General features: G+C 32.7%; 1 pseudogene; it reads right to left on the reverse strand.

Annotated features, from left to right (window-relative positions):
- Positions 1–429: 429 nt before the first annotated feature.
- Positions 430–3,324, reverse strand: LOC121204576 (aluminum-activated malate transporter 9-like; annotated as a pseudogene).
- Between the last annotated feature and the right edge of the window lie 1,590 nt (positions 3,325–4,914).

Consider the following 4,914-nt stretch of genomic DNA (forward strand, 5'->3'; position numbering starts at 1 on the left):
GTGGATTTAATCCATATAATTCAATTTGGTCAATTTTAGTCCTTATACTCTTCAAATTAGTACTTTCTGAATTTTGAAATTTCAGTCTTGATCCAAACAATAGTAGTTCAATGCATTTGATTAAATCTTGCTTCTAGTCCTATACAATGTGTAAAGTTATCAATTTAGTCCATGATTTCCAACAGGATCATTCTTAGTCCCTATACTTTTCAAATTTTAAATTTCAGTCTTAACACAAACAATAACCATTAAATCAACTTACTAGCATTTTTGTCAGAAATATGTAAAAATAGTAAGTTGACATGGCATTACACACTAAGGTACAAGGATTATGATTTAACAATTATCGTTTGGTTAGGACTACAATTTTAAAATTAAAAAAGTACAAGGACTAAAATTCACTAAATTAAAGTGTAGGGACTAAAATCAAAACTTATACATAGTAGAGAGACTAATAGAGAATTTAATTGGGAAAAAACTTGTTTTGTCTATTATCATTTAGTGTTTAAATTATGTTAAGATGATTTTAAAAAGTCACTTTTAAGCATCCAATAAAAATATGTAACTTAATATCCTATATTTTCAAACACTAAATCAATTCTTTTTAATCATATTTTAACCTTGATTAGGGTGGATTTATTAAATAAAATTAACGAAGGGTTTATTGTTTTTTCTTTTTTTTTTTTTTTGGTTCAACTAAATCTATTGTAGTATTTCTTGTTGCCTTTCATCTCTAAATGTTCTAGGACTTTGTCCAGAGCATCTTTATATATTCTTGCAACTGGTGGCTATCAGCACTCGGTTTTCAATTACCACTATACATTGTAATTACAAACAGAAGGCTGTCATCTCTAACTTGTTGCCTGTAGTTTCTCCCTCTTCTCCTCGTTTGGAATGGTATATTCATGCATGGCGTGGTAATAGAAAGCTGAATTCTGCATACATGTTTAGATTTCCCCTCTATAGATCCTCATGATTGAACTTTGCCATCTTTGAAAGTTCATCAACTGCTTCCACCAGGTGATCAAGCCTAACTACAAATTCAATGAGCAACGAAGTAAAGGTGGTAAGTGATAAAGCTGCGGTGCTCTTCACTGCTCTCATCTGGGGCAAAATGCCTATTCTAAAACCCCCTCCCTTTTTGAAAGGATCCACCTCGCTAGAGGGCCAAGAATTCAGCATTCGAGATTGTTTCCTCATCATCTCATAGTACGACTCTGTCAAGTTTTGTGTTAAGTGATTTGAGCTTTTTTCATGGTTTGTGCTCCAAACATAATCCTCCTGCTGGTCTAGGAAGTCGTTCGGGGTGGTTGATAAAACATGAGAAAGCTTTGGAAATGGGTTAGAAGAGTTATCAGGAAGGTCATAATGAGTGGTGAGCAGGTATGAATGCATATCTATGACACTCTGGAGTCGCTCGGTTGAGCTGTGAACCCTGTTTAACAGAGAGGTTTTGAGGCTTCGCTTCATGTTCCAAATATCCTTGCGCAAGCTTCTCACTAGCTCTGCTGCCTGGTTTGCTGCATCCTGGATCTCTGATTGGAATGCGATTCGGAGGTAATAAGGCGCCTGAAAACCAAGGAACAGAATCTTAATTCCATCCAGAATTTGAAAATTCTTTCCTGGTTAGTTCTTATTATGAGAAGAGGGGGAAATACCTGAATCTCAGAGTGAAGAACTCCATGGAGTGCCATAACCTCATAAGCACAGTATCGAAGAACTGCCCCAACTTTGACATACTCTGACCATGGATAGAAGAAGTTGCGGAACCTGCCATGTGGGGGCTCCCATTTTTATGCATCAGCCTAATGATTGAAACCAGTCAGAATTATATCAACCACTGTCAAGGGAAAAACGAAGGAGAATTTATGCAATGAAGACAGAGTAAATTAGATTACCAAGGACTCCAATTTGGCAGAAGAGTTTAATGTGGTTCGGCATTTTCTGTAGGCAGGTTCGTCTGGGAACTCATCCATTACTTTCTCAGAAAATTCAGCTTGATTTAGCTCCTCATCTTCTAAATATTTCTTCACACATTCTGAAAGTTTTAGCAATTTTAACTTTCACCAAGGCTAATGACCAATTCAAGTCTTCTCCTTAAAGGGATGGGAGAGATTTTCCAAATTTGCTAATTACCTTCAAGTGAGTCAGCCAATGAGTTAAAGCTGTTGACTAGCTCTTCGTGTAATTGCTCCCCAGCCCACATAGGAAATACAAGTACGTTCACGAAAGCTGCCACAAAACCTCCAATGGCAATACAGTACAGCCTATCCATGGAAGTTCTGATCGGGTTCCCCATTCGATATCCAGAGACTATTATGAAGCAATAGGTGAAGATTATAACCCGGAAACCATGTTCATAAGGAACAAGCGATGGCCATAGTTTCACGAATGAAGTAATAGCTCCTGCTCATAATGTCCAAAAACAGCATTTTAATTAGTACGTGGATTTTTCTTTTTCCTTCATTTTAATAGTACATGGATAAAAAGGAAAGGTCTATTTCATATAGTTTGGACTGCCTAGAGGATATACCAATAAGGAAGATGCTAAGTCCGATTATTATAGGCACAGCAATTCGGCCTGTAAGTTGAGGTAACTGACCAACTGCAATAGCCAATATTGCAGCAAGCAAGCTTCCAAGTGCTCGGTTGAATCCTCGATTAAAAGTCTCCCCTTCACAAATTTCACAACAGTAAGAAAATACATTTCGTCTCATTTTCATTCATCATGAAATTAAGTCTTGCATTAACATACATACGTACCAACTGTATATTCAAACATGATGGCAACAGTGATGATTGACCAAATGATGTTTGTACCAAAAATTTCATAAGCTCCTCGTAGAAGTATGAGCAATGAAACAAGTAGAACAGCCAGTCCTACTTTAAACGAGAATATTACCCTATCAACGTCGTCTTTGCAAAATTCCCAAGCACTCCATATCCAAGCTTTGCAGGGAAAGCCCTGAAAGCCCGATTTATTGCCATCTTCCGGTTGCTTGGCTTTATTAGGTGGTGGAATATCGATCTCCACGCTGCCCTTTTTCCCATTCATTCCCCACTGAATTTATATAACTTCTCTCAAACCTGCCGTCAGTGGTTCAGTATTACTTTCCAAGAAAATAGATTTGTGTATGGATGGAAGATAGGTTTTTAAAGGGAGTCCAACTCAGGATATAAAATGTAGAAAAGGGAATCATAGGGTATAATATTAATAGAAGAGTAGATGGAGCTAAAAACTCGGGATAAAGATGCTTAACCTCAATAATGTTGCAATGATGGAGAATTAGAATCGAAAATGGGAAAATTTTCTTCTATAGATAGAATTTTTTTTTTCTTTATTCTCTTCTAAGATTAACCTTACATTTCATGGTTACATTTCATGGTTGCTTGATTCATTTTGGTATTTAACCCACTATAATCATTGTCATATGGTTGCCAATAAAAAAATTTCAAGCGAAGGGTCTTCTCAAATGATTCCAGAATAAGCAAATTTATGGATATTATTTAGAAGAAGAGAGCATATTTTGGTGGGTATTTTAAACAAAAGCTAACAGAAAGGCCTCACTTTTATCCATTACAGAATTTATTATACCTTGAATAAGACTGTTGAGATGTGTGCACCAGTCCATCATCTGCTATTGTGATTTAAGCATATCACTATAATATTCTCTTTCTTTTCCTTTTTTCGCATCTGACTACGTAATATATACTTTATTATATCTCAGAATGTATTCGCTAAGCTACGTATTGTTCTTTCACAGTTGTTTTCCTTGCCTCGTAATGTTGCTTCTATTGCAACTAATACTTTCTTTTGAAGAAAAGTCGCTTGAATGGATTGATTACTTACTTGCAGTGACAATGAATTATGAAGAGCTATACGGTTACGTGAATAAACATAAATCTTATGACTTCTTATTAACTGATAATAAAGTTATTCTCCATAAACGAACGAATTGAGCAAGGTACTAACTGTACTGAAAATGTGAATTTGAGATGAGGAATATATTCCACTGTCAACTACAGTGCGCGAACAATGCAAACTAAAATCTCACCTTTTATTTATACTCTGAAACTTGTAAACACCAATCACCACCATTTCACCTATTTGATTTCCCACCATAGCTGTTGCTAATTTCCCAAATGCTTTTTTTTTTAAATTGTTTATCGAAATTACAATTAAACTTGATTGATTGGGTTGTTTTTATTTGGTACTCGTTAAAACATTCATTAGAATTCAAAAATTAAAATTTTTGTAAACGAAATAGTTATATGTAATGTTTAGAACAACTCATAATATATTTTTTATTCTTAATTAAAAATAAACACTTTTTAATGCATTCAAATATAAATGAATGGAATATTTTAATCTCAAAGTTACTGTACATCGTACACGTTAGTAGAAGTTTAATTAATCATTACAGTCACTTAATAGGCAATGAATTATAACTATTTTAAAATTTAATAGTATTGCTTTTTAAGCCAACTTTTTAAAATTAGGACATATCATATATAAAATATAGAGAGAGATTTACTTGCATATAATATAATATAAAAGGGGTTTTATATTTTTTTATAATTTTTTATATTATTAATATTTTAATAATTCAACCGTTGTATTTATCAATATATTTATATTTGTTATGTATGTAAAATTTTTAGTCAATTTAATATTTTTATTATATCGATTTAAAATATTATTTATATTAATATATATTTAATGGTTGAAAGTTTTTTACATAAAATAAATATTTAAAAAAATTAATTTATTTTAAACTTGACATACATAATTTATATAAAAGTAAAATAAAATTTGACTATAAAATTATTAAAATAATAATAAATATTATATAAAATATAAAATTACTTTTTTTATAAATTAACAAAAAAAATAAAACTCCAACAACAATTTAA

Source organism: Gossypium hirsutum, chromosome A08, assembly GCF_007990345.1.
Source record: "Gossypium hirsutum isolate 1008001.06 chromosome A08, Gossypium_hirsutum_v2.1, whole genome shotgun sequence".
NCBI classification, from domain to species: domain Eukaryota; kingdom Viridiplantae; phylum Streptophyta; class Magnoliopsida; order Malvales; family Malvaceae; genus Gossypium; species Gossypium hirsutum.